Source organism: Stylophora pistillata, chromosome 2 (assembly GCF_964205215.1).
Source record: "Stylophora pistillata chromosome 2, jaStyPist1.2, whole genome shotgun sequence".
Classification (NCBI taxonomy): Eukaryota; Metazoa; Cnidaria; class Anthozoa; order Scleractinia; family Pocilloporidae; genus Stylophora; species Stylophora pistillata.
This window is the reverse complement of record NC_142520.1, coordinates 25841917-25865759: the sequence shown is the minus strand read 5'-3', so window position 1 is coordinate 25865759 and position 23843 is coordinate 25841917. Positions and strand designations below refer to the sequence as shown.

The 23843-nt window shown below is 39.0% G+C and overlaps 1 non-coding gene and 2 pseudogenes across 2 annotated transcripts; 2 read left to right on the top strand and 1 right to left on the bottom strand.

Moving 5' to 3' along the window:
• Window positions 1–23843, top strand: part of LOC111342745 (ATP-dependent DNA helicase Q1-like) — a 172765-nt pseudogene that overhangs the window by 80279 nt on the left and 68643 nt on the right.
• On the bottom strand, window positions 3367–8170 carry LOC148738041 (FYVE, RhoGEF and PH domain-containing protein 4-like; annotated as a pseudogene). Its single transcript, XR_015996912.1, has 6 exons — window positions 8039–8170; window positions 7871–7948; window positions 6571–7256; window positions 5987–6046; window positions 5303–5400; window positions 3367–4566 (listed from the first exon to the last, which is right to left on the bottom strand). The product of XR_015996912.1 is annotated as an FYVE, RhoGEF and PH domain-containing protein 4-like (transcript).
• Window positions 10079–10151, top strand: Trnan-auu (transfer RNA asparagine (anticodon AUU)). The gene has a single exon. It is a non-coding gene; the product is annotated as a tRNA-Asn (tRNA).

The following is a 23843-nucleotide window of genomic DNA, read 5'->3' as shown; positions in this document are numbered from 1 at the left end:
ATAATAAGAATGGGCTAAACGACAACTTAACGTTTTCACTAAGAGGTCGGTTAATGTTTCTGCAGAGGGCATACATTTTCGTTTCCTTTTGAAAAGTTTCTTAAAGCCCTGGACCTCTTTCATGTCTGTTATTAGATTGACAGGATCCAAGCATTTTTACTCAAAAGCCTGTCAAACAGCTTTTCAATAGCATCGTGCGAAATCTGCCATCACGTGACAAAAACGTATAAAAATAACTGACCCGGCAATCTGTAGTTTTACTCAGTTAAGACTGAGTCAGTTTCGATCCTCAAGCTTGCACCATTTAATTTCGATTAGATTTAGGTCCTCAAAATGAAAACCGTAGCAGTCCTGATGCTGTTTTTTTCGTTGTCTTTGGTAAGTTGTTCATATAAAGCTTAAAAGAGATTACTTTTCGTTTCGGAACCAGAAACGCTCTAAACCAATTTGTTAATACTTTAACTTCCTTGAGTGAATAGGACAGAAGTTATCCTTAAAATAAAGGAAAACATCAATTGGGAGATTATAAGTTGATCCAATACCAGATTCCCCAAACTAACATCATAAGAATTGTATGGCAGAAGGTAAGGAGAATTAGTAAACATGATCTTAGGGCTAAAAGAGTTTAAAGATATCAGGTTAGAGCGGTAGTTATCGATAAGGCTAAGCGGTGCAGTGTAACTAAAATGTCCTGGTGTAATTCAATTTGATTGCCTCCAATTTCTTTGCATAAAAACAAACAAACAAACAAGCAAACGGGGTATCGATACTAACTGGACGAAAAAGAGGAGAAAATATTTTGTGAAAAGGAAAGATATAGATGATTTAACCGTGAGTGACAGTTTGCGTAGAAATTTTATTCACACACTCATACTAAAACGAAAATTTAAGCGGTCTGTTTTGATTTTCAATTGCTAAAAGGATGATTAAGGTTGGAGTAAACCGACGAATTCAACAGAGTTAGCAATCTCAGCTTAAATAACGATATTCTTGATTTAGATAAGATTAAGATGTAGGTGTAAAACTCTTCTTAGTTGAAAATCAAACTTATTATCTTTGTTAGGCTTACTCCAGTTTGCCGAAGTATTCAGCGTGCGACACTTTGGTAAGTCTAGAACTTTGACATTTGCGAGAATATCGCCGTTTTTCTTAAGCTCCTAACCTAAAGCTGTTTTCTTTTAATTCCCAGGAAAATCCCAATTGTAACTCTGCACCAGGCTTAGCCTTCAAGGTAACACGGGAAATTGATATGGGAGAACACACAGCTGAAGTGAAGCAATGCATGCCGATCAATGAGCCCATCGTCGTCGAAAAACTAACAGAAATTGATGTCAGTGAAACTTTTGGACCCTGGCAGTGCAGTACTGGACCCGGCATCAAGATTTTAACCTGGCAAGGTGAGGAAACTGATAATAAAAAAATAAAATGAAAAAACAGAGAAAATAATTCTGTATTTTGTCCTTGCAAGGTTTTCCTTCTTATTTCTATTGGATCAGAAACTGTCAGAACTTAGGCAAAAATTTGAATAATTTTTTCCTCGCAGCGTTTATAATAACTTGTAGTCGAGAGAAATCGTGTTACAATGGTTCTAGCAAAACTCTGTTTTACCTTATAATAAGAATTGTTTTCCTTGTCTTTTGGAAACATCAGAAATTATGCTGTTTCTTTGAACGAGGAAAAATCCTTATCATAAAGTCTTGCCTTTGTTCAACTTTGATTTCAGAAATGCACTACGGCAGCCGACTGTTTTTGGCCAAACACCTGTTGTCTGTTCAACAAGCGATATAGCCTGAAGTTGCTGAAATACTTCACTTGTTACCTCAGGGTAAGTGCAATAACTGTGAAAAGTTCAATTGTAATTAAGTGTTGAAAGAATCGTGGATCACTTTGGTTTTGTTCTACATCACTCTGTGATTGGTTAAGAAAGCTTGCGTCTTTTTCCCAACCAACCAGATTCAAAATGAAAACCAACTCTAAACGTCCCACCGGTTTTGAGTTGTTCAGAGGGTTTCGGTGTTCACTTTGAATTCCTATTGGCCCCTTGTAATATTTCTTTAGGTCTGATTGGCTGTTTTGACTACATAAACTTTTGATCTTTACAAAATGTAATCGAGAAGCGCTCTTGGATGGTAGGCGGGTTTCCTTTGATGCTGATGCCTATTCCCTAGTCTTTCATAAGTTTGTCTCGGTCGAATCACGCGATCTGAGAACAAACTGAGGTCTGAGAACAGACTGGTTTGGGGGGTAAAAATTGGAAGGGAACAATGAGGGTCCAAAATAAGAAAGTGGAATTTAGAGTGCCCAAGGCCCACCCACTGAGGAGTGTCCATTTACTCCTTCTACACTCTACAGCTAAAAATTGTTCAACTTCTATAGCTAAATCGAGCCACCAAAACGAGTCAATGTTGTTTGGGACGCTCTGAAAGGGTAAATACACAGGTAGGCTTTGTGAAATGGAAACTATAGAGCGATAAAAGTGGTGTTTCAAAAGTTAGAATACACCACCGAAATCTCACTGGAAAGTAAACAGGCATTCACGCTCCCCCAAGTCACACCCCCGTGAGGACTCTTCGGTTATTCCGCTACTGTAATGAACCCGATCTACTTTCCTAACCAGACATTATTTTTTTTATGTAACTTTTAAGCGTGCATAAGTGCGGTTGTCAGGAACATTTGGTTTGTAAAACCATGACTCACATGACACTTCCGATCGAGAAGATTCCCTTTCCCATAAGGCAGTGCGTGCCGAAAGACGAAGCATAATCTTCTTCGTAAGATTCCTAGTAATCACTGTAACATGAGATAAAATCTGACGGCTTGATTTGGTCTTGTGACTAAGAATCAATGTTTTGTATAGTTCTTTGCAGTCTATTTCGCGTCACCAGCACGCTAACTGCACTTTCCTTGCGCTTTTCTCGCATTCAAGCAGCAGATTGCCCCAGGCTAATAGCGCTTTTCCCTTACGGTTACCGAACTTTTACTGCTCTTTTCCCGTAGGTTATCCGCATTTTATCCGGAGTCTTATCCGGCAGTTTTTCCCCGCAATTTACTTGCGCTTGCCTCACAGTTCCCCCGCCCATCCCACGTACTTTCTTACAACTGGCAATAAAGAGAAAAATATTGGCCTCTTGAGCAGGCCATCACATTCATAATGAGAATACCCGCGGAGAGTGTTCGAAATTGAAGCTGCAATTTAAAGAATGGCCTTATTGTGACTCGATGATGGTTTCCACGGGAGAAAAATGAAATTTGGGGAGTCAAACTCCGAAAATTCGTCGTGGGAATGATAATTGATTTTGAATTTTTCAAAATAGAGATAAATATTAGATTTATCGTCCCTCCAACCGGTACTACAGACATATAAGCCTGAGTGACAATGCATTTTATTTCCTTCGCATAAACAAAATTCCATATTACAAAAATATATATGAAAAATATCTCTATTCTTAACTTGAGACACTTTTCTTAGTTAAATTTTCTTATAGTGCCTCAACAACTCCAATTCTTTACAATAGCTCATGAACACATCTCCGCATCTTTCGACGCATGAAAAACTTCAATTAGTTACCAGATCTCCCATTTAGTGAGTGTGCTATGATTGTTCAATTTAACGGGCCGTTTTACCTTGTGTTTTGTGAATACAGATATATCTCAGTAACCTCGTTTTCTTGGTTCCTATTATATGTTATGCCTTTTTCGCTCGTTTTCTTAGCTCGAAAAAAACTCGGTCTATAACTTACATTATTACACGACTCGGGCAGTGAGAGGGCCAATAACCTCTAAGTATTGGACCAGGCACTGTCCCTAATGGTCCCGAATGATACCGCACTTGTGACCCTTTGAACTTCAGTCGTATAATAAATCTCTTATTAACCAAGCTTGCTCGGGACCGTACTTGAAGAATATCGGCCCTCGGTCTTTTTTGTACGGACCTCGCTGCGCTCGGTCCGTACTGTCAAGACCTCGGGCCGATATTCTCCCAGTCCGGCCCTCGCGCTTGGTTAATAAGATATATGTACGGACATCGAACTCGGTTAGTAAGTGGTATTTCAGTTTCTCTATTTCACAAAATAAGCGGCCTAGATTTATGTACCGGTATTTATTCATTTACACACACGTGAATGTTAATGGAACTAACACCGCGTCTTTGATTTTCAGTTTTATATTATAAGTGATATTAGTCGGAGACACTTTGTGAGGGTTACAAGTAAACAAAATGCTTTGTAGGGATCAAGAAAGACCTAACCATATTTGGCATATCAATCTTGCCTTTCATTACCCTCCGAACTGTTGAAAGTATCCCATAATATTCTTTGACTTCATTATGTCTCGTATGTCTTTGACTCGTAAATTTTGAAGAAAATTCTGAACGTGAAATAAAATTATTGAAAATTGCAACCTTGTCAGGAGAACGGATTTTTTTCAATTCCTCGAATATTTTGAAGCTATTAATATCATAAGGCTTAAATAACCGCGACCTCTACAGTCTCACTGCTTTCCTGATTTTCCGGACTTTTTTCGTCAATTTCCTCAGCTTTCATTGCACGAGCCAGAAGTTGCATCCACCTGATAAGAAATAAAAACTCTCCTTAGAGTTTTCCGCTTATTTCTTTGGATTAAGGTGCGGAGAACCTGACAAAATTCAGCCCTGATTGTCAGCAGTCTTCTCCTGGAACAGTTTTCTCTATCTACTTCCTGCCATGGTATGAGAAATCATTTTTCAATGCGCTCTTCAGTGTAGTTATACTAATCCTCACCGCTGGAGATCACACCAGTTTCTGTATCAGAGAGTAACAAGTCGCAATGGTAACCCCACCTCCACCCACCCCTCGGCGGGATTCTAGTCTATCAAAAGTCATCCCCTTTTTCATCGTCTTCCGTCCCTACCCCTCCATTCACCAGGTTTTCTGACAACGTGCTGGTCGTCATTGGGGTGGACAGAGGAACTTAATACTTAAATTCCCCGGAGGCAATTCACAACTATCTTCTCCCTAAAATATCAAAAACTATCCAGCAAACAGGTAGTGAGAATTCTCAAACTTATCAGGTAGAAGTAATCATCTAGACTTATAACCGAATTCTCGTAACTAAATTACAAGGAAATGTGTAGCAGCTGGAGGGGATAATTAACAATCAGATCTTGGGAGTTAAAACCCAGACATCGCGATTTGAATTCTAGCGCGGAGACTAAAACATCGATAAACACATCACATCAAAACGATCTCGGATTCACCGATAAATTCTCAATAGAAACGTATACTGATTAATAAGGAGAGTTTGAAATTTCGTCGGTTGTTATTACCTTTGCATGCTCTCCTCATTTTCGGCCTCGAAAAAATACACCCGAAGGTTTTTGTGATGTACTTTAAACACATTCTTGCGGCGGTCCACCTCGTCTGCCTAGAAAGGAAAATGTAAAAAGATACATAAAAATCCTTTTGTAATGATGCGTATAAAATTATTTTACAAAAGAACACTACAATGCGATAATCTTCCATCGTAAAACAGCGCATGCTTAGAAAACAGAGGCATTAGTTGTTGCAACGAAACAAAATTTGCCATCTACTGAGAGGTTTTGCAAGAATATCCCTTTATCAGAAAAGTAGGCATAAAAAAGTTAAAATCTTATTAAAAACCGTGCCAAGTTTGTGGCTCGAAAAGAGAAACACTACACTGTTTACACGACTTACATACATTTTATGCTTCGCTAAAAACTTGTAGTAAAAATTTCGTAATGTAATAAGTCATCGCAGAGAATCAAAAACACTTTGCTAATCGATTGTGCATCGTAAAATCAGCACTCAAGTGATCAGAATGGCCAATGAGAATAAAGGAAGAAATCACGAGGAGCCAATCAGAACTCAAAGAAACAACAGGCCAAGGGCCTGAAGCGCGGGAAAACGCGGTTGACGCGCTTTCAAGAAGGGATATTTTCATGCAGGGGTTCATCTCACAAGAATTACACGGTGCTGTCAACATAACTTACCAGAGATGGTTTGTCTGCATTGTGACCAGGGAGGGGGAGGTTAAACTCTGCTTTTGTGTCCTGCATCAAAGAAACACAAATGCCCTCAATGAACTCCTCCAAAGACTAAGAGCACAACACTTTTAACAACACGAGAATCACTAGGACCGCTGGAAGAAGCTTGAACAATCTTTGCGAACGCACGAAAAGAGAAATCAAGCGACCGCAGAAATAAGTTTGATTGTTGCAATCGCAACAAGCGCTGTCGTTTTTTCTTTTTTTTTTTTTTTTTCAGCCTACTTAGTGAAATAGTTTCCAGTTTCCAACCTACAAAAATTCAACGAATTTACGATTCAAAATAGATTTAGCTTGTCTTGGTAAATTTCTTTCTCTTTAACGTCGACAGAAACGTCACAATTCTCCAGCTGAAGTAATGCAATCATTGATTAAGAAACACTTCCTGTCAGTCTTCGATAAAGTCAAAATTACCTCAAGATGTTGCCAGCCAATACTGGAAAACTGTTGTTACTAGTATTGCCACAATGTAAGTACTAATACTGACTCGGAAGTGATCAATATGGTACTGATACTAATAATGCCTTTACCTTCTTGGCCTTGTACCGCAACAACACAAAGTCACTGGAAGCACAAACCATCTCTTCTGCCAGCTTTTATCTCCTTTGGCCTTGAAATTCAAGTATCTACTGTGCCAGATCTTTGATTCCTAGCCGATTTTCAACACACTCTGACCCTTCCCTTCCCCTTCCTTGACCGTTTCCTCGCTGGAGCCCTTCACAAGAACCCTGTGACAAATTTCGCAAACCTTCTCCAGTTTCCCATTCTTGTACTCCAGCGGTGCTTTGAAGCCAGAACAATGTCCGCACACCACCCTCCCACAGGCGCGACAGTGGTGTCTCCGACGAAACTTCGTAAACAGGACGTCACAAAGCATGCACATGCTCACTGCTTCGTCTCGTACCCAGGCTGGCGCTTTCTTTCCCAGGTCTCCCTCTTCCATGACTTCACGCTTGGTCCCTCTTCGATAACTCTCTCTTTTCGTTGTCAGTTCGTTTACGGTCTCTTTAAGTTTATTCACCCAAGCTTCTTTCTCCTCGGCCGACGCTGCATTGAAATCTATGACTCTCTGTTTGCTTACTATACGAAAGCAATTCTCTATTTCCAGTTCCTCGTCCACGTCGTGTACTTCCATTCCGTACAAGTCCATTTCTACTTTCACTTTGTATTTGTTTCTGCCAGGAAACTTTGCACAGCAAAGGAGAATGTCGTTGAACTGCAAAACAAAGTACATGGTCCAAATTTAGCTTCTACTACCCTTTTTAGAGTAGAAAGAGGCGAAACGTTTGAAGGCGAAACATTACAAGGGCGTTCCAAATATAACCAGTTTCAGGAACTAGTCCCGAACTGGAACTCTGAACTGCGTGCCCTTCAGACATATACATACATTTATTTGATAAGTAGGTTTCAAAAAATATGTAATTGTACAGCTTATGTGGACCTTAACTACCACTATCTCTAAATAAGGAAAAACAGATATTTACAATACAATTGTCATAAAGCTACAAATAATATAAAATACAAATTGAAAGAGGGACCAAATAATTTAAAAATATCTAAATTCAGGGTTCCTATAACAATTTACAGAGCATTCCTTTTGGATGCTGCTGTCCCTGACAGAGGTCTTAAAAGATTTTATCTTTCTTTGAAAACAGACAGGGTTTTCAAGCTGTTTAATAATGTCAGCTTAAGGAGGAGACGGGAAATATAGTTCCAAGTTCTCATCCGAGAGAGCGACAAATCACAATGTCTGACATTAGACAAATGGCATCGCAGATACAGAGTATTGTCTTCGTCAGTTTTACGAGCACAGACATATCCCTTACTTACCAACATCAGTGTTCGTTCTTGATGACTGTCTGTCGTCCTGACCGCAACCTTCCTAACGTCTCCCTCCATCACAAATTCCTGGAACGACAACAATGATGCAAATTTACAAGAGCCATCGAAAACTGATTGGGATAAACCAGTTTCAAAACGGTTGAACAAGATACTCACACGACTAGCAGTTATCAGCGTATGATCATCTCCTATTCGTTCCTGGATTTCCAAGAGTCTTGAATCGCTCCTAGTTTTAAAGAAAATTACTGTAATTATTAAAATTGTTATCATCATTAATAATATCATTACGGTATATTGAAAAGACATTAATAGTCTAATTTTTTTTAAATTTGTGCAAGAGTCACTCATTTTTCAGCATTTTATCCTTTTCCTTTCCTTAAGTTCAAATATCTATGAAGAAAATAAATAAAAAAAGAAAAAAAAAAGAAGCAGCGACGATGGTGAGTTTAGAAGTATATAGGATTACTCTGGGTCCTAACCAATTAGAGACAGCCCTGGACTAGTCAGTTATTTAAAAATTACCCAAACCTCCGTGATTTTTAGCAGCCCTAGAACATCCGGTGTAAATAACGTCAGAAGCATACTACTGACTTTTTTTTTTCAGATTGTAATTAATTTGGTTTTGTCAACTCAGTTGAAATTGTAAACTGGTCACCATAAAAAGAGTTAAAAAGCTGACGTTTCGAGCGTCAGCCCTTTCGAGCGTCAGCCCTTTCGAGCGTCAGCCCTTCGTCAGAGCGAATGATTCGCTCTGAGGACGGGCTAACGCTCGAAACGTCAGCTTTTTAACATTATCAAGTTACAAGTTAATTCGGTAAAAGAAAGGGAAGGAAAAATTGCCACCTTGTCGACTCGACAAAGAATAGGTTGACACAGGTTTCAAGAAAACAGGAGTTCAAAGAAATAACTAGTAACAGTTCTATGCCTCAGAACAAATTCTAGATTTAATTTTAAGACTTGCCGTTTTCTTCGTGCTGTCATTGGCATGCTGTGCTTAAGCAGAGATGATTTTTAAAGCATCTAAAAATAAACAAAAGCAAAACAAAAAAAGCTGATTTTGACAGCACCTCAAAAAAAGAGGGGAGACAGAAAGAGATAAAATATGGTTGGCTGAACAGTATGGGAAACATGGAAGAAATTGGGAAAAAAGAAAAAGGGATGTTTCTGCAATGAATCCCACTACATCAAGACACAGGCTAAGACGTCAGTCACCGATATCTCTATGAAACTTGTTACGATATGCATGTTAGCACAGGCAGCCCAACCTCGATATACGATTACACACATTTCCATTTTGTAACAGTAGAAATATCAGGGCTGAAGGACGAGGTCCGCTATTTTTAATGTAAATCTTGGATAATGTTTGGTTTTTTATTGCAATCATATTTCCCATAAAATCCTTATATTTTTCTATTGCTGTGTAATAATATAGTACAATATAGTACAAAGGCTAAAAGTTTCTAATGAGACTGTGGTGCTGCGTCGGCAGGGGTAAGAAGGTAATTTGGTTATATCAACTAAGTTGAAATTGTAAATTGGCCACCGTATCGAACAAAAAAGCTGACGTTTCGAGCGTTAGCCCGTTAGCTCTGACGGAGAGCTAACGCTCGAAACGTCAGCTTTTTTATTCGATACGGTGGCCAATTTACAATTTCAACTTAGTCGATATAACCAAATAACAATATAGTACAGACTGATTTACTGAGCTTTGGCTTGGGCCACCTGTGAAACCTCCTCCTTCTGATCCCCGTAGGGAGAGGGAGGTTAGGCTGGGGGTACCCCGGCAGCAAGGCTAAAGCAAAGGGGGAATTAGCCTTACATCTTTCCGTCATGCGAGAAGGTGGGTGTTACGAAACAAGAAAAAAAAGGGTCAGCATACCTGAAGTGTTCTTCAAGTCTAGAGAATCCTCTGGTAGCTTTGCGACATAGTCTGAACAAAGCAATGAGTAAAAATATTAACAAAGTACAGGGACAGAGAATTCCCTTTTCATGTGAGACTTAACATACAGATCTGAAAAACGTTTGACCATGTCGGGAACTTTCGCGGGCGGATATATGAAACCATGGTAACACTATACTATATTCTATACTATATCCTATCCTATATACACTATACTATATACTTTCATATACTCATTGTATCTGATTTGTTATCACGGGTTTGTTACGAATCAACTTAACGGCCTGCTCCCAGTTGGCTTGTTAGCTCAATTGGTAGAGCGCTGCACTATTATCGCAGAGGTCAGTGGTTCGAATCCCGTACAGGCCTGATTTTTTTCAGGTCTGATTTTCGCTATTGCATAAATAGCGCTCTCTACTGCGAGGATCGTGCATCATACGTCTTTATAACCGCAGTTCAAAATATATGAACTTTCATATATTCATTGTATCTGATTTATCATCACGGGTTTATTACGAATCAACTTAACGGCCTGCTCCCAGTTGGCTTGTTAGCTCAATTAGTAGAGCGCTGCACTAGTATCGCAAAGGTCAGTGGTTCGAATCCCGTACAGGCCTGATTTTTTTCAGGTCTGATTTTCGCTATTGCATAAATAGCGCTCTCTACTGCGAGGATCGTGCATCCTACTATACTAAAATACTAGGAAGTTTTTTTTTAACACAGGTTAAGACGTAAGCAAAGAGGTAAAGATTGAAACTTTCGCCAAAGATCGTCCATCACCAGGGGCACAAAATATCTTTTGCACCTGACCAGGTTTCATCCTTGCACTCTTGCCGAAATTTAGCCGCTGATACACTGTTGTATTTCAGTCGCGTAAATGTATTCACGTACGTTAGGTAAAAAGTATGTCGATATGTGAGCGAGAGGTTTCAGACGGAAAAGAGTTATTCCCACTCGCGGCTTTACCTCTCAGTGTTTCAAACCGCGCAGTAAACCGCCAGCAACGCAGGGAAAGCGCATTTCAGACAACAGAGATGAAGACGGCCCAACACATCGAAAGAATTTTCAAAGTAAAAATAGCAACCTGCATAAAGCGCGGGAAAAGACGACTAACCGAGCCGCGGTTGGCTTCAGTGTTGCATCTGATTGGTCGAGAGGGTGGTGTGAAGAGTTAAATGCTCACATTCCTCAGTTTTCTAAGAGGACGTAAAAATACAGATACCCAGATCTACGATATGAATCACAACTCTCCCTTCAGACTCCCATACATTTTCTGTTAGTTAGCGAAGAAAAATTGGTGTTGCATCAAGATAGCCTTGTTTCTGGTTGTCACCCTTAACCGCTTGGGAACAGAGCAGTCAAACACCCCGCACGAGTGAATGTTGTAAGAGCGAGGAGGCATGCTTATAGACCGTCAGAACCAAGTGTTCTCACGGGATGTCAAAACCAACTACACGAGCCACTAAGCCACAGCATTATCAAATCAAATTTTTTGATAAAGCTTAGAAGAATGGGAAATCAACAGAATGTCCGTAATCAAGTTAGCTTCGTGCGAGATTAGTCTCAAGTTTTCCCTTCCCCCTAACTCTCGATTTCTTTTACAGATGTTTCGGCGGGGCTCGACACTAACGGTAGCCCACTAGTCACAAACTAGTAGAAATTCGGTTTTGGCTAGTGGCTTTCAATTTCCACGAGCCAGTTTGGCTAGTAAAGAGACTGAAATTGTCGTAACATCTAAAAACATCAAAGATGTCACTAGCCACTAAGCTAGTAAGTGGAAAAGTTACTGTCGAGCCCTGTTAGAAATTTGTCTATTTTCTCCTGAAGTATTACGTGACAGCAGTTGTTTCTCTAAGGTTTTTCTATAAAAATTTTCCGTGGGAAATTCCCGCGCGGGTTGAAGCAAAGAGTGATCCCTTTGCGCATGCCAGACGTTTCGCCGCTGTTCAGCCCAGGCAGGAGTGACAACCGGAGGTACGTCTGTGTTCGCCGGCTCCTGAGCAATTCATCAAAAACTTAAGGAGAAGTTTTACATGTACTTCCATTTGGGAGGTACAGAATTAAATTATTCCTATAATTCCATGGCAGCAAAAAAACGACATTAATCGTTCCACTTGACTTGATTGTTGTGGCTTACTTTCACGAGACATAATGGCAAAGTAAAATATTTTTGCCAACGTGTTGTAAAACAAAAATCGATGAGAACTATAAGTAAAAAGAAAAAGCAAAAAAAAAAAAGCAAACTGCCTGAAACGCGGAACAACGCGGACGACCAGGTTTTAGTTTTGAATCTAATTGGTTAAGAAAGTAGCGCGAGTCTTCTGGACCTATCACAGAGCAAAATAAAGCAAAACCAAAGTAGTCTCGGTACCAACTACAGATTCTACCACCATACCTAACATAAAGAAAACAATCTCTACAGAAGTCAACTCCGCTCTCAACAACCTAATCTACAAAGGAACCAATCCACTTAAGGCTACAAACCAATCAACCAGAAAGAAAACTACAAGCCTCTACCGCAGATACCGCCCTTACGCAAACAAAAACCCAGTCAAGCTTCTCCAAGAAGAACAAACTAGACCATATTTTAATGTCCACATCATCGATTATGTCCACAACACCATTTCTTACTCCAAGCAATACCTACAGTCAACCACACACTTACACAACCTTTTTAATCCACAACACCTCAACATCACACAATCACACGCATCCCACATCCACAACTTTAACAAACACAATGACAATTCTTACCAAGACAGAGAAAAATATGGGATGGGCCCTTGTGCCCATTACATGGTTTAAAGACGAATACACCAGACAACTTACAGACTCCACCACATACAAACGTATTGACAATTTTGACCTTACCAAGACTATAACAAACTCCAACAAATTACTTAGAAAACTACAAATACGTTTTAACAAACTACTTTCAACCTCAACCGACAAAAAGCTACTTAACACTATTACACAAGACAAACTTCATCTACCTTACATGAAACTCCTACCTAAAGTACATAAACTGACTGATACTGCCTCACCCTCAAACCTTCACAATCTAACAGGACGACCCATTATAACTGCACACAGCTGGACGACTTCTAACCCCTCACGTTTACGTGGTACAGAACTTGACAAAATTATTTACAACTGAAAGACATTTTTGAAGAACGAAACATTCCCTTTCCGTTAATTTACAACTCAACAGACCTTTTGGACTCATTTCACAACCTTTATGTCGACGATATTGACAATTTTACTTTAACGACTTTTGACTTCACATCACTCTACACCAACATCTCATATTCAGACACCATCTATGCCATCACCACCAGTTGCAAACTATTAAACCTACCAACCTTTTACAGAGACTTTTTACTTAATTTAAACAATTTTATTAACAACCGTAACTTTTTCTTATCAGGACAGGACGTTTACCAACAAATCAAAGGGGTGGCTATGGGCAGCTACCACAGCCGGCAAATCGCTGACCTGGTCTTGCTGCTCAGGGAATTAACTTTCTTTTCGGAACGCGACACCACTGGACTTTTCCTTTTTTGTAGATACATCGACGACGGATTTTTGTTGACAGACAAAAACAACATTACAGATATTATTAACCATTTATCCACTACATATCCTTCACAAATCCCAATCACTTTCACCACAAATTGTCATTCCATTCACTACCTAGACCTCACAATTTCCCTCAATTACCACACCATACTATATCACAAAATTCACCATCAAATTTACCAAAAACCCCATCACAAATACATGTACCCCCATTTCTCATCAAATCACCCACAACACATTTTCACAGGCATCATCAAGACTGAAACTGTACGATACAGCAGACTATCTAAAACCAAAGACGATTACGACTTTATACACAAACTCTTCTCTCTACGACTGACCGCTCTTGACTACCCCAACAAACTAATCACTAAAAACTCTTACCCCTGGCTACCTTACCACTGTCACAAAAGACGACAACTCACCAAAAGAAACCAATCCACTAAAAAATCTACAATCTACTACCGCAGCAAATACAACAAATACGCACGAACAGACAAAATAGTACGCCACATCCTATACAAATACCACAACATGCATATCCCCAAACTCACCAAAGCATACAGCAACACCACCAAACTGCATACCATGCTACTCACCAATAAGCTATTACACTCGAAAATTACCAAATAATAAAAAATTTTAATGCCATTAAAAATATACTTATATATGTATATATGCATATGCACGATCCTCGCAGTAGATAGCGCTATTTATGCAATAGCGAAAATCAGACCTGAAAAAAATCAGGCCTGTACGGGACTCGAACCACTGACCTCTGAGATAGAATAAATATATGAACTTCATATATTTATTCTATCTCATTTATCACTTTCACGGGTTTATTACGAATCAACTTAACGGCCTGTTCCCAGTTGGCTTGTTAGCTCAATTGGTAAAGCGCTGCACTAGTATCGCAGAGGTCAGTGCTTCGAGTCCCGTACAGGCCTGATTTTTTTCAGGTCTGATTTTCGCTATTGCATAAATAGCGCTATCTACTGCGAGGATCGTGCATATACGTATCTAATACCGCAGTTCAAAATATATGAACTTCATATATTTATTCTATCTCATATGTATATATATATATATTTTTTCTGTATTTCAATTTTTACAGTTTATGGATTCCAGCATGATCGTTACATTCTTATACATTTATGTACCTTGAGCTATTTTTAAACTAAATCGCAATAATTCTCCATAAATATAGAGAAGACATCCCTGATGTTCTTTCCTTAACACTTTAATTCCATTTCGAGACTGTAGTTGACCATTAAAGCCAATATGTATATAATTCTTGGGTAGTTTATTAAAAAATCTACCTTATTCTTCCCTCATTATAACCTTTCGACATTTTTCTTTGATAGTCTCAAAGAATTTTGTAATCTATCTTAGCTCATTATTGCATTTTAACTCATAATTGTATTTTAACCTTGCTCATTACACTTATTTTTATACATAATTCTTGTCAAAACTCGAATTTGTTATAATCGTACTATATTTCTATACTTATAGCCTTTCCTTTTTTGCGGGGCTTTCTCCGCACTATCTCCATCCAAAACTGTCTATTTGTTACTAACATCTATTTTATATTGTAAAAGTATGCAGAACAATTTAATTCACTTAACTCTTGGTATGCTCTATGCTTTATTTATTGTGTCACATCTACTCTAGCTATTGTCTACATTAATAGATTGGATGCATCTACTCTAGCTATTCTCTACTTAAATAAATCAATACAATAATTATTCTCTTTCCGATCTTTAATCTATTTAACTCACCGTTCGACACCATACTTTTCGGCGAACCATTCACAGCAAAGATGGATCGATGCATCCCAACAGTTAATCACTTTCCACAGCCAGATTAGAACGAAAGATCTCAACAATAGGTCCTCGCCCTCTTCCAACAACGTCCGATAACCTTACATCGACGTCTTCATTCAATTCCTTCTGCTAACGCACGCAATTATCTCCTTTATCTCTAGAAATAATTCGTTTTCTAGACATCTCGAGGGTCAAAATCCCTTTTTCGACGAAGATCGATTGAACACTCTTCATCAATTTCCCAAGAACAATCGCGCGTTACCAGTACGTCATAAGACTCACGCAATACGATCACGCTATTCTGACGTGACTGTCCCAGATTAAGATCTCTCAACTCCGCAATTTCGCGACACGGAGCCAGTAGCGAAAATCTTTTTTCGTTATAAATATATTTTTTCCTTTGGATATTAAGGATAAGGCAGCTCCCTCTCATATTTCTTAAGGTATCTATCTTTATTTTCTTCATATAAATAATAATAACACGCCTCCCCTCTTAATTCTAATTCCCGTTTCGTGACACTTCCGTTCAGTGTTCACACACTTGAAATTATTATTTCTGTTTTTTGTTTTTATTCATTTAATTATTTTCCTTTTAATATACATAGGTATTCTCTTCTGTATTAGCACCGCATTCTTTGTTTCTCTACATGAGCATTGAATTCTCCTCCGTAATATCTCAAATATTTTTTTTTCTTTTAATTTGTTTCCATAAGTTTTCTCTTCTATCATATCTGAAATTTTTCTTTATTCAGTATACATATTTACCTCCCTCTATATTATAAAAACTGTATATATATATATATATATATTTTTTTTTTTTTCCCTTTGGAATAGGTTCCAATCACTTTCTAATTTCTCACTATATTTGTGTAGTTTTTCTTACTTTCTTCAACAAGGACTCGGCACGAGGATGTCGGGCATTGACCTGGTACCAGGTTAGAAACATCCTCGGTCGGTTGTGCTTTGCCCCTGACGACTCACAACCATAAGGAGCCTTGGTGCCGATGCATCCTTCTCTCCTCACCCGGCCGGTTTGATTTCCACTTCTCTCCATCTTTGAAAAACTTTTATAGACACTTCACATCTTCTTTCACCACTCCTCGATCAACACTGCTCCTCTTCTACCTATATCCTTCCCATTCCTACAGTCTCCTGTCCATAAAAATAATTGTAAAAGGAGAATACTTTATTTTTATCAATAATATATTTTTTTCCTATCCTATTCTATAAACCCCTTTCCCTTCCTACCGTCAAAAACAGAGACCTCATTCCACAAACCCTAAGCAAACCCTTAGCTTTGACTAACCTTTCCCCACCACAACCCTAATCTAGCACTAACCCTAACCCTAATAAAACTCTAACCCTAACTATAATCAAAACTCCAATATAAAATTAGCAATTTAACCCTAAACCCTAAATGCTTTGCCCCCTCTTTCTAATATTTACTCTTAGATAATATTTTAACTTAATTTTTTTTTATTTTATTTTGATTTTATTTACTTATTTATTTGTTTTATTTTAATAATATATAACATATATTTTTTACAATTTTAAATTGAGTTTAGGAGCGTGCTGTTGTTACAGAAGTCGCTCCCTCAATTTTAACACCTAACTTCTTTGTTCATTTTACACACTCATTCCCACCCTTGCATACGCTTTGTTCCTTGCTTTTTACCCACTGATCACGAGTTTGCTCATCAGTGGAGTGGGAACCCATTTTCATGGGATCCCATACATCAACACCAAGGGAAGCCGCAAAGGTTGCTAGTGAAACTACTGGTTAATATATTTAATACTATACAAACGAACTATGCCAGTATGTAGTGTGTTGAAAGTTGCAAAAGGTCTTAGCTTTTAAAGTGTAAGATTTCTTACCCGTTTCGCAATGTTTCCCGGTGTATCCTTTTGTGCAAAGGCACACATAATTGTTCTTCTCGTGATGTGCGGCGCATGTCCCATTGTTCTGACAGGACCAACTGATACATTGAGACTAAAGGGATAAACGACTAATTTACAATTTTGTGCATGCCTTCCATTCTTAACTTGTGGTTGAAGAGGATGAAAAGGGTCATGGAAGTTTTTGCCCAAGAAAAAATATTTAAGTTTCGATGAATTAAAGCACGTGAATTTTACAATCACTTGCTTGTCTTCTATAGCTTTGTAGCACCTAACATAATGTAAAACAGTAGTTGTGTGAGAATTTGGCAGGAGAAAGACAATATCAACCTTGCAATAAAGCTTTTCTAACATTTTAAAGGAATTAAGAATGTTTTCTTTTCTATTTTTCGGATTTTTTGTTTGCTTGTTTCCAGGCCGAGAGCCTCCTCAGACATTGGAAAAAATCTCGATTGCAAAAATTGTGTATCACTACGTTTTATACTAGACTCAAGAATGACCTAAAGGTGTTTGCAGCTTCTGGTCAGAGATGTATCTACGGTTGCATTGCTCCATATCTGGTTGTTCAAGTCATCTACTCTACAGAATCTTAATGGCACAGGAGAAGATTATAAAGGCCTTAAAGTGCTACTACGATCAAATTTGGGGTTTCGTTTATTATAACATATTTCGAAAATATATGTAAAAGTGACTTACCGTGCCAAGTTTGGAGTCGAAATATGATCTGGAAGTGTGTTTATTTGCACTACAATTTTCGTAAATGTCCTGCCGCCATTACTCGATTCAGAGAATGACCGGGAGTAGTATTTGAAGGAGTTGGGGAGTTGGGACGAGATGTGACGAAAAACGTCAATACGGCTAAACAAGGTACACAAACGTGGCTAATTTCGCATTCAGGACGAGATATTTTTGGAAGCTTTTGGAGGTTCTTTCTTCGCTTTTTTGACTAAAGCGAAAGTATGCCTGGTAGACGTTGTGTTGTTCAGGACTGTGGAAACATAAAGAACGATGAATTGGGGATTTCTATTCATAATTCTCCTGATTCGGGCAGCGTTAGACTAAAGTGGAAAAGGTTCGTGTCTATTCATCGGAAGGATTTCAAGCCAGTGGGAAAATTTTCTGTGTGCTCCGAGCATTTCACAAGGGATTGTTTTACGCTTGCTTTTCCGATGAAAGGCATGAAAAGAAAGTAGAAGAAGGGGACGTTTCCAACTATTTGGAAAAAATCCTTTGAAATACTATCAAAGCGGAGTCGACGATCGGTGAGTGAAATTACAATGTATTTGCGCTGTGCTTATCACCATAATATTTATTTCCTCACTTACCTGTGACATGATTTTTTTTCTGGCATCGTTGATCAGTATTCGTGTAATGAATGCTCCGACTATTTAGACTTCCCATATGGTTTCGTGTGTTTTCATACTTTTCCGCTTTCTTCTCATAGTTACAGTAAAACGGGCGTTGGCGAAAAAATGGGTATTTGCGCTGAGTGGACGTGAAGTCAATTCCCCATGTAGCGGCAAGCGAACATCAAGGCCGAATGAAGCGCCGAGAAAATCGCGACCGGAGAAAATAGCAACCAAGCCAGGGGTTATGTTACGGAGACTTATCTTTAATCAATCTCGTAAACTGTAGGCGAATTAAAAAAGGAGACTTATATAATCGATTGTACTCAATTAAAACACGTGGCGACTTAACAGCGTAAATAAATCTAACATAATGAAAAGAACTAATAAATGAACTTAGTGCCACTGCAAACACAAAATATATATACAAATAAAGATGAAAGAGCTTGCTCGAAACGAGATAAAGGAAAATTATGACTAGAAATAGCCGCTAGACGATACGACGGCGGCGAGTAAATAACACACACACTAAGCATAAAATCAGATCAAGAGAAACGCTACCTTGCATAAATCGGGCAAGCTACAAAAGTGAGAACAAACGAATGCAACTTACATATCGGTCCCTATACGCCGGTGGCTTGAAACCAAAACTTAAGAAGTAAACTTAGGATGGACGCCGGACATGAACAGTGAACAGTAAAGGAGCGTTCGATGTAACAACTAAAGAGAGAAAAACTATCCGAAAGGCTCAAATAGCACAAAGGCCAACTGTAACTGAAATGTTACGTAAACTTCAAGTCACGAAATTAAAGTCACGCATTTACACCCCAATTCCCAGACCTTTCCACTCAAGCGTAAAATTTAGGAAAAGTGAAGCTACATAGAAATCCGGCTCTCTATTTTTTGAGATATTACCTTGCTGTTACTTTGAGATTTGACAATACTCCAAAGTTCCCTCCAAGAAATCAGCAAATTTTGAGTTACACGCGAGTCTTTTAAAACGACCAAAAATGGACTTAGTCTGATTTCTACATTCTATAGGTTCGGTTACTGTTTGCGAGTTTTTTTTTTTTTTTCGTAGTCTGCATTTCAATTCTATTCTCACTGCCTGCAAAGGATCCATACGTTTTAAGGCAAAGATGTGGTTACACCTTGCTTCCATTTCTAGTTTTGAAAACATCGACATAAAGCTCACAAGGCTGACAGAGCAGTTCGAGCACGAACACCTGCAAAATAATGTGAAAAATTTGTCAAACGAAAGAAAAATACGTCTGTATAAAATCATTACTTGTCTGACCGCTTTAATAAAACTATCGCCTAAAATCAGGACTACAGTTAATCACATAGCAACGATTTTATGATGGGTATTTGAAATTGGAAAATAAAAATATAAATCTACATTCCATGATAATACCATACCATTCATTCGCTAGCACCTCTCCCGAATATCTTCGCTGAAACTGTTGCTCCTCTTCTTCTTCGCGGTGAACTCTTTCGTTGTAGACCGCTGCTTCTTCCTCGGTGGCAAGAGGTTCGTAACTGTCGTCGTACGGCGCAAATTCAGAAAATTCCCCAATCACTTCGTCAACTCTAAAACTTTCTTGATCACTTTCAGATGTGCAGGAAGAGGAATCCGACGGAGTTGACATCTTAAACGTCTTATAAACGGCTCTAAACACACAAGCTCTTCTCAAATGCGAATATTTTGGTTGATGTTTCTACGTAGCAGTGGATAAATCACGTGGTCAAACGCAAGACCGCTTTGAGAGATCTCGCGGGCTATTGTTTTGCGAACTTTGTAATGGCGGACGGTATCTACGCACTTTTCAGTGGGAAATTTCCAGCCCCCGTACGCAAGTATCGTTCCAGTTTTTCGCTATTTGTATAATTTTGAACATATAGAAAAGATTTATGTTGAAAAAACCCGGAAACAAAAACAAAAATTTTCGTCGTAGTAGCACTTTAATGTTTTGACTGGAGGATTAAAAAAAAGTTGTCTTATTTTAAGTCCAGTCTTTTAGAATGGCATTAATTTATTTCTGAAACATTCCGATTTCCAACTTGCTGTGACGCTAAAGTGATGGTGGCTCTGACTGGCGATGAACTTGTCCGAGTTGCTGAAGATATCCGATGGAAGAAATTCACACAGCAATCTACCAATGATGTCTTGAATTAAGGCCAGGTTAAAGGAGAAGCACGAAGGCATGTTAACACAAGCAAATCCACACTCGTTGCCTTCCATAACATAATCTGAACCAATGCTGGTGATGTTGAGATAGGAGAACTTGTGTACCTTAAAATTTGCGTGAGTCAGTTCTTGGTCTGGCTCTCGGATGACAGTTTTACCTTGTCCATTGGCGACTTTGTTCACAAAAAAAAAAACAAAGTGAAAAGAGATACATGAACGCAAAAAATCACGCAAAAAATCCATTGAGCTAACCGCCTCCCGGTTAGCTCAATGTATAGAGCGCTGGACTGTTTTGCGGGAGGTCGGGGGTTCGAGCCCCGGCCGGACCAACACTCAGGGTCTTAAAATAATTGAGAAGAATTTGGTACCTTTCTATAACATCAAGAAATGGTTAGATATTCTAGTCTTCTCGGATAGGGACGAATAAATGGAGGTCCCGTCTCCTGTAGGGTTAGGGGTGGGAGACGTTATTTTCCCACGCACGGGATTACTGTGTGATGGCGATGGATGTCCTCCCCTGGGGTGCGATGGGTGGGTTTACTGGGCCTGCAGTAGTTGGCGCAAGCTGTTGCGGTGTCCCTGCCAGTCGGCGAAGCTAAATGAATAAATAGAACGGAGTTCAAATACGCTATATTACACGCAGCAGTACTGAGTCCTCCAGATGTGTTGGGCTACGGGTCTCAGAGATATATACCTTACTCTATGATTTAACATATAACACGCGGAGCTTAAATGACTGAAAAGAACACTGTCTACACGTTATAGGGCAGCTTTATTTCATTCAAAGGTGTGAAAATTTTGAAAGTAGCAAATATAAATTCAAACAAATGGTGAATGTAGCGTTAGCGGCGACCAAAAATTCTAGATTCTCAAGTTCTAAGGGACGTCGCTCCAAGACACGGTTAGCAAGGTGTTTGGGGACCATTCCACGGATCGAGATAACAAACCAAGCTGACTATTTGCACGAATATTTATTCTTGAAAAGCAATCGACCACGGACCACAAACCACAGTCAACGGTGAAATGTCGCATTCAATCAATCTATCGATCGTAAGCCGAAATAACAATGCAACGAAGTTCTATCAATCTAATGAAATGTCGCGAAATACATAATCGGAAAATCGAGTGTAAAAAACAACGCAAATAACGAGATTAAAATGACAATCATGATCAACAATGCAAATAAACCAGTGCAAAAGTTACGATACAAATTGCAAGAATTTTGGTGGCTGGTTAACAGCCCATTGTTCTTATCTAAATGGTGGGCGTTCAATCGCATTTAGAACAATTTTGGCCTTTAAATCTTAAATTAATTGAGAATACGGTAATACAACGGAATATCTGTTCGTATATTGTCGCCCAACACTGAAAATACTAGATTACAAAATCAAAGTTACAAAGGTACCCACATATCGGTCCCGCTTGTGCCAAAGTTTTGAGAAAACGAAAGGGCGAAAGTTCGCCAAGACCATTCAAAACTTGCGAAGAACTGATTGAAGGGAAGCTAAACTCGCTGAAAAGGTCCCATTACAAAACCAATAGAAATATAGAAAAACAGATAAACATTGTAACTATGATGGTATCTAGGATCATTCAGAAACTAGTAAACTAATCAATAATAAATTTAATAAAAATGAGCCTTCTGTCTAGTGTCCTTAACAGTGAAACTGCCAATGGGGAATCTACTTGTGTATGTAGAAAGTTCTCTTTCTGGTTTTTATCAGAGCTGAAGTCTCGACAACATCCCGAGCGATTTCGGGGCCTTTCAGAAGCCAACGTTGAAAAGATAATAAACAGCTCAAAAAATATTATATTAAGCTGAATAATCTGTGTTTAAGGAAAAAGGAATAAAAATTGAAAGTTCCCTACTGCCGCATTCTTTTCGCTAATTCGTGTCAAGTCTTCCGAGGTCAAATCTGTTTAAATGACTGATATTTAAAAATGTTACACAAAGCGATGTGAAGTAATGCGCAAGTCGGACGACTTTTCCTTCATCCACGTTTTGAGTTGTGTTCTTAGGCAAGACACTTTACTCTCACAGTGCCTCTCTTCACCCAGGTGTATAAATGGGTACCGGCGAGTTTAGTGGGGGTAATCCTGCGATGAACTAGCATCCCATCGGGGGGGGGGGGGTGTAAAAATACTCCTTTTCGCTTCATGCTACGGCAACCGGAGTTAAGTGCCGACCCGACAAGCCACATGGCTCACGTGTAGGCTTTACCTACCTTTCTCGCATGAGCGTATGTTGTTGGGTAATTTTGAGAATGTTGTTAAAGTTGAAATGGTAAATTGGCCACTGTAACGATTACAAAAGCCGACGTTTCGAGCGTTAGCCCTTCGTCGGAGCGAATAGAGGAATTGTGGGTTGTGTGTGCTTTTAAAGGAAGAAAATGGAGCTACGTTATTGGTGGAAACATGGCAACGAGAAAAACACGAATACATATATTAGTTGAATGAAAAGCGTTCGTTGGTCCCTGTGGGATTTAGACCGCCGGTTTGAAAGGTGAGCTTTTGTTCGAGAGTTTTACGGCTTTCCGTGCTACCTAAGTGTAAGGAAAGACCGCAGATTGCCATATGTTGCTTAGAATGATTAGGTAAATTAAAATGTCTAGCGACTGGTTTTGATGTGTGATGTAGCTCCATTTTCTGCCGTTAAAAGCATACGCAACCCACGATTCCTCTATTCGCTTCGACAGGGGCTAACGCTCGAAACGTCAGCTTTTTGTAATCGTTTCAAAAATGATCTCACTTATATAACTGAGAAGGGAATCTCCATTTATGCAGACGATCATCAAATTTTTGCATCAGGCTCGTCTGCTAGTATTGTTGAAGAGAAACTGCTGAGTGAAGGTGGCAAAATTACTAAATGGTACAAAGAAAACCTGCCACAAGTGAATGTTCAGAAATATCAATCCATGCTTATGGGTTCTGCAACTGAGGCCAAAAATAGTATAAACCTGCATATAGATGGGACTGACATTGAACAATCAAAATCCATCAAACTGTTAGGGGTACTCCTGGACTCTGAACTAAATTTTAGTGAGCATATTACCTTAGTCTGTAATAAGGCAAGTCAGCAGATAGGAGTTTTAAGTCGTCTATGAAAACTAATACCCACTTACGCTAAACTACAACTCTATAAAGCCGCCATTTTACCTCACTTGACCTACTGCAGTATCATCTGGCATTTCTGCAGAGCCTCAGACAAACGTAAAGCTGAAAGACT